Source organism: Cryptotermes secundus, unplaced genomic scaffold, assembly GCF_002891405.2.
Source record: "Cryptotermes secundus unplaced genomic scaffold, Csec_1.0 scaffold639, whole genome shotgun sequence".
In the NCBI taxonomy this organism is placed as follows: domain Eukaryota; kingdom Metazoa; phylum Arthropoda; class Insecta; order Blattodea; family Kalotermitidae; genus Cryptotermes; species Cryptotermes secundus.
Genome location: NW_019743157.1, coordinates 1,147,923 through 1,160,336, shown reverse-complemented (window position 1 = coordinate 1,160,336; position 12,414 = coordinate 1,147,923). Strand labels below are relative to the sequence as shown.

The 12,414-nt window shown below is 39.7% G+C and overlaps 1 protein-coding gene across 1 annotated transcript in view; it reads right to left on the bottom strand.

Moving 5' to 3' along the window:
- Positions 1–8,447: 8,447 nt before the first annotated feature.
- LOC111873919 (AFG3-like protein 2) overlaps positions 8,448–12,414 on the bottom strand; it is a 44,459-nt gene continuing 40,492 nt past the window's right edge. The window contains exon 15 of the mRNA XM_023869012.2: positions 8,448–8,681. The gene's annotated coding sequence lies outside the window, so the exon portion shown is untranslated. The remainder of the gene's footprint in view (positions 8,682–12,414) is intronic.

Below are 12,414 nucleotides of genomic sequence, written 5' to 3'. Positions count from 1 at the left end.
AGCCATCGAGATTACCTCTGCAACAGTGTGAACAGATATGGTGATTATGTAGCAAACTGGCTTACATTTTTTTCTTCAGTACCTGAGCATGATGTACCAAATATTTCCAGAGTGGTAGGATTTTTGTTTAGCATCCCTGGCTCAAATGCTTTTGTGGAGCGAATCTTTTCAGTCATGAAAAGTAAGTGGAGTGACATAAGAAACAGATGCTCAACTGATTTAATCAAGGCAGAACTCCAGGCAACAGTGAACTATGAAAGCAAGTCCTGTTCAGAATTTTATAAATTTTCAAAGGGTGATGTTCAATTATTAAAAAGTGCTAAGAGTTCAGTGAAATACAATTAACAGAATCTGATCGACCAGCCCTTGAAAGTTATAAATATGTAGTATTTAATATTTGTGTGTTCTACAAATGTGTGCTAGGTAATATTTTGTGCATTCTATAAATATGTAATAGGGCTACGTAATATTTATTTTGTTCTATAAATGTGTAGTGGCATTTTGTAAGTTACGTAGTATGTAAGGTGCTTCCTATAAAATACTTTAGACTACTCAAGTCATATCTATCTGACCGAAAATTCCGAACACGAGTTAAGGAGGAGGTATCCAGCAATTTCATCATCCAATCTGGAGTCCCACAAGGGAGCGTTTTAGGCCCGATATTATACGTGCTATTCACAACAGATCTACCAACGACTACTTACACTACAACAGGGACATTTGCTGATGACACGGTCATTCTTGCCAGCCATGATGATCCAGCAACTGCCTCGCAAAGACTACAAAGTCATCTAGACCAAGTAGAAAGTTGGCTAAAAAAGTGGCGAATCCACATTAATGAAACCAAATCTGTACAGGTCACCTTCACAATGAGAAAAGAGCAGTGCCCAGCCGTACACATAAATAATACTGAAATTCCACAATCATCAACAGTAAAGTATCTTGGACTACACCTGGATTCCAGGCTTACTTGGAAGCAGCATATAACCAAAAAAAGGAAACAGGTAGACCTAAAAGTAAAAGACATACATTGGATCATTGGAAGTAAATCCAGCACATCGCTAGATAGTAAAGTACTTCTATACAAGACCATCATAAAGCCTATTTGGACCTATGGAATCGAACTATGGGGATGCGCCAGTAAATCGAACATAGCCATAATGCAACGAAGACAGTCCAAAATACTGCGGATGATCACAAATGCACCTTGGTATGTGTCTAATCAGACCCTACATGACGATCTCAATGTACCATTCGTCAAAGAAGTCATCCAAGAAAGAAGCATAAAACATCACGATAAACTAGGACACCATAGCAATACATTACTGCAGCCCCTACTGGAACAACAACAACGAAGAAGGCTAAAGAAATTATGGCCCGCAGATCTACTTGATGGTTAGAGGATCTCTCATTGGAGGAGCCCTCATCACGACACAATAAGCACACGAGGACGGTGTTTAAATTAGCAAATTAGCTAAAAGAATGTATTTTATTCTGATTGCTAATAAATATAAAAAAAAAATAAAAAAAAAACGTAGTATGTTGATTATGTATATTTTATAGCCTATTAGTTGTGAAAAATGTCGTTATAAACAAGCAACGAGACATCACTCCTTTTTTTATTTTACAAAATCTGGCAACCCTACTTGTCCTATATCATGTAACAATGATCTATAGAGACGAAATAAATAAATATACTTGACCATTCGCGGGGCACAATATTCTGGTAAGGTTAGAATGTGCAGAGAAATAAACATATATCATGTAACAATGATCTACAGAGACGAAATAAATAAATATATTAGAATACGCTACAAATAAACATCACTATATTCTCTGAAAATGATAACTAATAGCAATTAAATATTACATAATCATAAAAGGAAGCAAACCTCCAATCACATCCTATCGCAGCATAACGGTAACCACACGAACCCCAACCCAAAGTAAAAACCTGCGCAGACGTCATGTCCGGTCATGTCTGCGCCAATATTACCGCACATTTGAAACGGCAATATGTCGCCAAACTTTATAACTCATATTGTCACGTTAGTGCTGAGAAATTAATTTGCATTCTTTAAGGCCATATCTGAGGTATTTATTACATCTGACAAACACTGCTTCAATAGCAAAATATTTCAGAGTAGCAGACCCATTCTTACCGTCCATACAGTTCGCCTACACGTTCGGCGCCACTTCTTACCACCCTCCTCTCCTTCGTCCTTACCGCTCAGTGAGACTTCAAGCCTCACGAGTTGGTCGTCCCTTACCTGCCCTTCACGTTCGCACCTTTGTGGTCTGCCCTTTTATCCGCCGCTTCCTTGTAGCTGTCTGATTCAGGGTAGGGTGTGGGATTGCTCTGAATACTTGAATTTTTATGGGCGCCAGTGGACTTGGGTGATATCCACGAGTTTGGAACGGGGAAAACAAAGCTGGGGATATGGATAGGCGGACGTTTGGGGTTGCGACTGCTCAGAAGGTAGGACGAGATTCTGTCTCAGGGCGACTTCTGGGCCTTGCTCACACAAGGAGAGAGAGAACACTGAAAACACACACTTCACCAACACTGTTGCTTTTATTGTTAGTGTTCACTAGAGTTACACATCACGAGGCCCTAGCACTTGGACTTTGTACACCAATTTAACGTCCGGGATGTTACTACGGTTACTCCCTTTGGCAACTCACTCCCGCCGTTTCCTTCTGATGACTTGTAATGACTGCTCTTATTGCCTTGTAATGGCTGACTACTCTTATTTCATTCTGATGACTTGCAATGACTGACTACTCTTATTGCCTTATAATGACTCACTCCCGCTATTTCCTTCTGACGACTTGTAATGACTGACTGCTCTGGAGAAGCAGAAGTCCCGACGGTTCCGGGAACGCCTGGATTCCTCTCCTCTGAAATTTTGCTGATTGGCTGAACCTAAAATTTGGGTGTTTCTCTCATTTGCATTCAGCCAATCCCTATCCAGATCCATGTTAATTTGGGCCTAAGTACAACACGGTCCCTCTGACAGCTCTCAAATAAATGGAGGTACGCTAACAATCGCTAGNGCCCTAGCACTTGGACTTTGTACACCAATTTAACGTCCGGGATGTTACTACGGTTACTCCCTTTGGCAACTCACTCCCGCCGTTTCCTTCTGATGACTTGTAATGACTGCTCTTATTGCCTTGTAATGGCTGACTACTCTTATTTCATTCTGATGACTTGCAATGACTGACTACTCTTATTGCCTTATAATGACTCACTCCCGCTATTTCCTTCTGACGACTTGTAATGACTGACTGCTCTGGAGAAGCAGAAGTCCCGACGGTTCCGGGAACGCCTGGATTCCTCTCCTCTGAAATTTTGCTGATTGGCTGAACCTAAAATTTGGGTGTTTCTCTCATTTGCATTCAGCCAATCCCTATCCAGATCCATGTTAATTTGGGCCTAAGTACAACACGGTCCCTCTGACAGCTCTCAAATAAATGGAGGTACGCTAACAATCGCTAGGTATCTGTCAAGTCTCAAATTTTCAAAGACTCGAACCGTCGAAGTTAAGCATTGAAATCCCCAGAAAATACAGCGGGATACTTCCTGCTCCGTTCTGGGTTTTCAGTGACCTGCAGCTTGCTTGTCCCTCAGAAAGACCAGATGTTGTCCTTGGCGTCTGCTGGGGCTGGGGGCAATTGTGTATCATCTTGTTATCAGTAATACAGTTCATTTAAATGTAGTACATTGTAATTAACTCCACACAAAAACATTAGTATGTCCAACAGTTTTTCGTGCCAACTTAAAAAACAAATGAATCAATACTGCGCGTTACAGAACAGCTGATTTCTAGGAATCCACGCGGAAAAACAATCTTTCGAATACTGGCATGCTTCGCTGCCTGGAAATTGAGTTTCTCAGTCTCCCCGCAAGTTGCGTTTCCGTTTTCTCAAGTTGCGCTGCCCCATTTACTAACATGTGTTCAACTCCGACTGATAACACTTCTCGGAAATCGTGGACTCGTTTGTTACCAGTTTCCTTGGTGCGCGCCGGCCATACTGCCAACTAGCCATCACCACCATCACCACCGATCACATCTTCCGTGTCTTTCGCTCAGGGGAGTCGGCACTCCCGACATCTAGTAGTACAGTGTTAATTACTTACACCAGGTACTCGGAAATCACAGTGTTTCATGACACGTCAGTAGAAAAACTACCCCTCCCATTGGCCGTAATGGGCATTGCTTAGGCCATTTTTATATTTACAATAATTTTTTCCCACAATAAAAAATGCCCCCAACCTGATTTTGGCCGTAGCACAAAACGCATATTGGTTAAATCCATACTGTGTAAATATATAGAAGGACAAGTAATAATAATTTAAAAGTTGTTCTTCTGCTTGGTCATGAAGGGTACTTTTGATTTCCATTTTACATCATTGTAAAACTTCAGCTTCCAGTCTACAATGTTATACATGAATGTCTTACTTTAAGAGCATGCTCGAACTGATTCTTTTAGTATCTAATGGGATCCTACAAAAAAGCTCCCCCTATGGATGCAATTCAACCCTCAGACAAACAAAATTGAAGCTCTCCCATATTACAAGGTATTTGTCATACAATATCTATTGTTTTATTTATGATATAAAGGTCTTGTTATTAATCTTATCACAGTTACTTTCATTACTACTACCACCATCACTTCTGCTCCTGCTGTTATTCAGTTCCTCTCATAGGGGTCACAATAATTCAGTTACATTCCTTTCCTAGCACTAAACAGCCTATAACACAGAGCACTATTAAACATGTACAAAGACCAAACACTGTTCCATCTGGAATTCAAAAAGCTTATTTTCCTATTACAGATTACCAGTTCTACAAATCTTATGCTGTTAGTCATGTATAGATATTGCAAATGTATAATAGAACAATGACATTCAATTATCTATGTCTTCCCCATAACTTCAAAATTGCAGCACTGATGCTGCAAGGTTGATGCACAATAAGTATCTGTGCACAGCAAACATTTCTTGGAAACTGCTTTAAGGACAGGTGAAGGGACACACCTGAAGAAAGTTGGGCGAGAGTGAGCTTGGCTACACAGGCAATAAGCCATACTGCAGCAGCAGTCATGCACTGTCAAATTGTGCTGAAATGCCACACGCGAGTTACAGATTTGAACACATATTCATGTATGGTACAGTTTTCAAAAACAGTTCTGCAAGATAAGTAAGGAGATGCTGGCATAAATTAGGGCACAGTTTTTATTTGACCAAAGCAGAGAGAGAGACTGAATCAAGATGATGAGTACTCACAGAAGAGAACCTGGATGAAATCTGCAAATCTGCACTAAGCTCAAAATTTTCCAACACCCTGTGTAGGGCACTGGGGTTTCATGTCTCACATTTGCTCTGCCCCCAAAAAGGAACTTTTCACATAGATGCCAGCAATGTGAAGATAAAAATAGGACAAATCTAGCATCTGCTGTGATGTGGGTGGGGTTTTGTCTGACTTGCTGAACCCACTTGCAATCCAAGTCTCAGCAGCTGGGCTTGGCAGGAGGAATACCAGACTCTTCCACCCGAGCAGCTTCGCAATTTGCAGCAGTCTCTAAGATTGAGTGGGTTTATACAGAGACAGTGTCTGTGGCTAGTTGCACAGCGCTGTGATGATCACATTTCAGTATATTACAATATGGAATAACAAAGGTTAATATAGTACAGAACTGTATAGAATCATCTAATATATATCACTATGCCAGTATGTACTTGTAGTATGGTACAATTTGGTGTATATATACTACAGTATGGTGGAGTACAGTACAAAATAGTGAACAGCACAGTATACAATATACATTATTCTTATCACCAGGGCCCGGATTTTGATGACATGTCATCTTTTTTTCCTTGTATCCTATGCGATGCTCTTAAATACATAAATCTCGGATATGAGCTGTTGGTTACAGAAATGTAAATTTTATAGGTAGCTTTTGTCATTTTGGGGGTAATTTTTTGGACTTTTAAGGGTATTTCTTGTCATTTTTGGTCATTTTTCTTCATATGTTTTCTGAAATGTGAATAACATGGAAGCGAAGTGTTCTTTCTTTTCTCCTTTAGGTAATTTTTCTGGATTTTTTGGTCATTTTTTGAATATTTTCAGGTCATCAAAATCCAGGCCCTGCATATTACATTTTTGGGTCATATTTTTGGTAATTTTTCTGGATTTTTTCGGTCATTTTTTAAATATTTTCAGGTCATCAAAATCTGGGCACTGCTTATCACTAATTGTACAGTACAGTATACTTACATATGCTGAATGGTATGTTATGATGTATGAGACACATGATCCTCAGTATTTCCTCGCACGCTGTAACACACTGTGTGCCAGGTCAGTGTTGAAGCCCCAGCTAATGACCATGAATGCACTAATGTGCTGCTTGGTCAAGGCCAGATACCTCAGGAGGCGGGGATACATGTGTAACAAGCAACAGCTGAACAGTGATTAACTGGGGAGCACCAAAGAGACTCTGAGAAAAACGTGATACTCAGCAGTGATAAACAAACATTTAACCACCTGCACAGCATTGCATATATAGTATAGTAACCAACCATTTTAAAATGTTAGCCACGGAAAATACAGGATCAATTTGAACCCAGTGTCAATATAAAATATATTTTAGTTGTACCACGCTGTATTATATATATATATATATATTATATCATACTGCTGTGTACTAAACAGTCATTGCCTGGGTTTATGAATGTTGCGAATTACAATTCACTCATCTAGATACACATATACAGGCAATGATCAGTCTCTGTTTCAAACGTTCAGCTCTTTCTCCTGCTGATGGATAGATTCAGTGGGCTCCATTCCAACACCCATCACCACTTTCTCTTGTGCATTCTTGTTGCTCTATGATTTATAGTACCTAATTTTATTATTTTACCATAAATATGAGTGAAAATCTAAAAGAAGGGCAGTTTATTGTACCAAATCATGTAGACTGACATTTAAGTTAATTAATGACACCTTTAAATTAGAGCTTATACAGAAGTGAATATAAATGGTGACTTGATAAGGAAATTTATGAGACAATTTCATATTTTATGGTAATATTCAGCATTCTGCATGAGAAAACTCAGGAAAACCACAAAATATCACAGAGATGACAGCTTGTAACCTGGATGGCTTACATCTGACCAAGGTAGCTTCTTAATACAAGTCTAGAGCGCTACTGGGGTCAGTCTGATTCAGTGTACGATGGGATACCCAAAAGAAACCGAACTAATTTTTTGTGGGCAGAGCTTTTGTAGTACCGCGTTTTGCCGCTATGAGTGCATAGACCTAACATTCCTGAGTCGATACGCCGACTACCGTTGCTTCAGAAGGTAAGGACTAGTTTCGGCAGAGTTTATAGTGACAACTGTTTTGTGTGATCGTCGTTTTTGCAATGGCTGATATTCGTGAACAGCGTGTGGCGGTGAAATTCTGCTTTTTGCTCGGGAAAATTGGAACAGAAACTCTTGAAATGTTAAAAACGGCGTAGAAGGACGATGCTATGGGGAAAACTCAAGTGTTTGAGTGGTTTTCCTGTTTCAAAAATGGTGAAATGTCAATTGATGACAAACCTCGTTCTGGTCCCGAACACATGAAAATGTTGAAAAAATTCGTGAAATCATCAAGGAAGATCGACGAGGGACCATTGAAGAAATTGTGGAGCTGTCGGGAGTGACTTGGAGCTCAGCGGCCAGATTTGTGGCAGTCAGGTCACTGGTTTTTCCATCATGACAATGCCCCTGCTCACACAGCCGTGTCTGTATGACAATTCTTGACCAAAAATGGTATGACCCCTGTTCCTCACCCTCCATACTCACGCGACCTTGCCCTGTGCGACTTTTTTTTTTGTTTCCTCGAATGAAGAGAGACATGAAAGGAAAAAATGACCGTCAAGCATCTCAAAAGATGAATTTAGACAATGTTTTGAAAAATGGAATAAAAGACTAGACAAGTGTATTAGTGTAAGTGGATAGTACTTTGAAGGGGATTGAAGGTTTAATTCTTAAAATATGAATAAATAAGTTTAAAAAAAATAAGTTCGGTTTCTTTTGGGTGCCCCCTCGTATCTATATGCACCACTGTGTAACGAAGTACACTCTCTCAGTACTTTGCTTTGTTTCTTGCTTTACGCATTACTGAGAGTGCTGTTAAGAGGAACAGATATTTATAGCAGACATAAAGATTAAACCACATTAACTGCAGAAGGTGCAATAATTAAAGTAAGGTAAATCCCACATTTAATGTTTCTCTGGTAGACAATGAAATTGAAAAATAAACTTAGATAAACATTAGGGGGAAAATTCAAGCATTGTGTAATGGGGTTTAGAAATTAAAAACTGAACACCAAAAGGAACTTTCAAATCAAGAAATATTAAATGGAAGTTCCATCACACATAACTACATCTCATGTAGTACTGCTGCATGCCTCCTTTTTATTCAACAAAGAAAGCTGCAAATTTATACAGACATTTATTTCACAGAAACAAACTCCTAATAATATACAATACTTACATGATTACTTGCATGTGCACTACATTCAACTCCCATGCAAGGTTATACTAAACTTCGTCTTTTCTTCCAAATACCAACAAAGCAAGGCTGCACAACACAGCAGATGTGACAGTTCAGGGTCAGACATCCCACCTGTTATGCAGATATGTTTAAATATGAATTCAACAGCTTAAAAATAAGATTTATAAAACATTTATATATGTATTTTTATACAGCTTCCAATTTTCCTGCTTTATTCTTCAGTTAATTATTGTGTGGCACATAATACAACAGACTCTGACCAGTGTTACTAAGAAAACTTTTAGAGTGAAAGCAAGAAAGAAAGGATTCTTATGTAAATTTCTCTGAAACAATGTTAAAAACATTATATAACAAAGCTTACATTAAAAATACACAGGTATTGATGCTGAGAAAACACACGAGATATCTTATCCTGGCAAGTGGTCCAAAATCCATCCTCTGGATTCATCACAAGATAAAATACAAAACCCTAATTCATTCTAACAACTGGACCTCTGGTGTCAACATCAACTGAAACATTTCTTAATAAAAACTACAATATCAAAACTTATGGAGTACTTGAAAGATGGAATGACTATAAAATAATTATTCTGACATGTTAACAATGTGTTAATTCAAAATTTATCAAGTTAAATGGCACTTTAATCAACTGATTACAACTGCAGACAATTAGTCACCCTAAGAAAATTTGAGGGCATTCGTTCTGGAAGTGACTGTCACACATTTAATGCCCCCCATACACACAGTTTGGCCTTCCGACTGACCTTACAGGCAAAACTTTCAGTTTTCCCTCTCCCTTTCCTTCCACATACATGCGCAGATAAACCGGCAGGCAGCATGTCACAGTTACAGTCACAGTCACAGTCTTCCAGCCTATACTGACGAGTGCAGTGCAGTCTTGTTTAGTTCTTAAAACACGTCTACAGTTGATGAACTGTTTGCATATACAACTATCGCGTGTGTATTGCTAAAAAGAAACGCAGATGTAAGTTATGGACCAAACAGTGGTTAGAAAGAAGAAATCATTTCACTAACATCCATTTGCTTCAAGAACTTAAATGTTTTCCAAATGACTGGAGCAACTACCTGCTTATGGATGAAAGTACTTACCTGAAACTGTTAAGTACTGCTACGCCATACATAAAAAAAGAAGATACAAACATGAGAAAAGCGATCACACCTAATGAAAGATTGACAGCAACGCTTCATTATCTAGCTACGGGAAGAACCCTTGAAGACCTGAAACTTTCTACTTGTATCTCTCCACAAGCATTGGGAAGAGTGATTCCTGAGACCTGCAAAGCAATCCACAAAGTACTGAGGAAGTATTGCAAGGTAAGTAAGTGAAACAAGTTTCATTGAACATTTTTACTTTTACTACATAGGATATGAAAAGTGAGGGTATCATGATAAATACAGGAAGATAAATAAATTGTCATGGTACACACATTAAAAAAATCTCTCATGCCTAACAGTTACTATAGCCCAAGCGGCCTCCGTAGTCTAGGGGTAACGTTCCCACCTCATGACTCAAGGTACGCAGGTTCAAACCCGGCTGAGGTCGTGGAATTTTTAAGGGCAGAAAAATTCAAGGAACAAGTCCTCCAGGGGGGACTTTAAGCCATGTGTACCATGTCATAGATTTACGGCACGTAAAAGAACCTCATGTCTCTAGGAGACCTCTGAGCTAAATTACAGGCCCTTTCCCGCCCAAGTAGTCTCCAATGCCTCTGGTGGATGGGGGAAGCATCAAGGTACCGGGGGCCGACCTTGTTGGCTCTACGGGGGCTGATGGCACGCACCGTTACCGATAGGGTATGGCGACAGTAGAAATTATGAAAAGGGGGATGCACAATGGACCAATAATTGGTCTAAGTGCATGGGGAAACCCACCCGCTCTCATAATACATACATACATACTATAGCCCAGGCAGGAGTTAAAGAATTAAAGTAATATTGTCCTGCCTCTCTAGTAGTGACCCATGCAATCATCGTGGCTGGAACCCAAAGAGATATTTGACTGAGGGCCAAGAGTATAGTATGCTCCAGTACCGGTAGTGATTGAAGAGTATCTATAAAGTGATCCAAGCTCTGCTTCAAAAAGGGCATCATTTATTAATTTCTCTGCATAAATCCTTTGTTCATTATTTCCTAATGCTTGTAATTTGGCAGCGACATTTTTTGCAAAGAAGTCAAATTTACAAATGATAAAACAATTCCGTCTAGTGGAAGCTTTTACTACTTCACTTCTTAGCACCCTAACATGTTTCGGTCCCTACAGACCAAGGGTCTCCAAACTACGGCCCGCATAGAATTGTGCAGAAATGCGCCAATTGAACTAATTTTCCAACGAGTACTGGCAAAAAAATACTTGTCATAGATTTCAAATTCATTAATTAAGATTGTGTTTAAAATATATTGATATTCCATATTATGTTAATATTAATATTGTGACACTGCGCAACGGAGAACACCTCCCTACCCAGCAGCAATGTGGCAACTCAGGCCACAGTGACGTGGCGGATGAGTCAGCGCTCCCCTCCCCTCCCCTCTGTGGTGACATAACGCGCAACGCTACATACCCGTAACCAACTTCCAACAGCGTTGCTACGTAACAGGCACACACAGCCACTATATAAGAGAGCTGCGCTGCATGCGAGCAGAGTCGTAATGTGACTATCGCCGAGTTCAGTTGTAGTCGAGTTAACTTGTAGCCGTCCCCGGAGAGAGTTGAAGTGCATCAGCCGCCGGAGTGTGTTATCAACAGTTCTCAAGGCAGCAACCTGCGAGTAGAGTTGGAATCTAGCCAGCGGCGAGTTCGAGTGAAAGTGTGTGATAATCAATGACAGTTTGTGATAACTGAGAATTGATTGGGAGTGTGTGATACAGTAACACATATAGCTCCCGTACTGTGAAACGTGTAGTCTACTGACAATAGCGTGATTTGATTTGCGAATAGGGTTATAAATTGTGAAACCCCGCAATATTGTTATAATTAATTGTAGCCGTGATTTGTAGGTTGTTAAATAAACCAATTAACAATCCGAACGGCGTCTTCAGTAACAAAACACGTTACAATATTATTCACAATTTTACTTATTCTGGACCGTATACTGCGGGGTATTTCTTCATACATGTTCGGCCTCAATAGGAAGTCACTTCGTGGCAATGTAGGTAGCGCGAGCAGTTCGTTACTAGCCGTCTTGTGCACAAGACTTCTTGCAGTGGTGCAGTGTAATTGTAGCAGATCATCACCACCGCCAGTGTCGTATATTACCATTTTTGTATTAAAGGCAACTTATGCCCAGTTTTGCTCTAACTGTTCCAAGAACTGGTAGTGAGGAATGTTTATAAGGCTACCGGAACTTTAGTCCATTCTACGACGGCCAGTGTGGTACGGCTATCGGTTACCCCTCCCAGCCGACAAAGGATGTTTCCAGAACGTTTCCTAGAGTTATTAATTTCTCATTTTATCTGGCCCGTTGAAAGTGCTCAATTACCTAATGTGGCCCGCATTTCGAAAAGTTTGGAGACCCCTGCTATAGACCATCATCAGAGGGAACATCAGCTACTATTACATTGGGTGTTTTGATTTTTAAAATACATAAATATACAATATTTGTAATATACAATCTTTTTGTAAAAAAAAATTCAGTAAAAACAACACAGCAAGCTACGACCAAACATAGGACGACAACAAGAACTACCTTCCCAAGAAAGACAGGAGGCACAAGTTCGGCCCCGTCAAGAAAAACGAAAGGACAAGGGACACGAACCTATTCGGTTAAAGAATTTTAACTTAAATAACAAAAAGTTTTAAAAAAAAACTTTAATGCATCAAGGA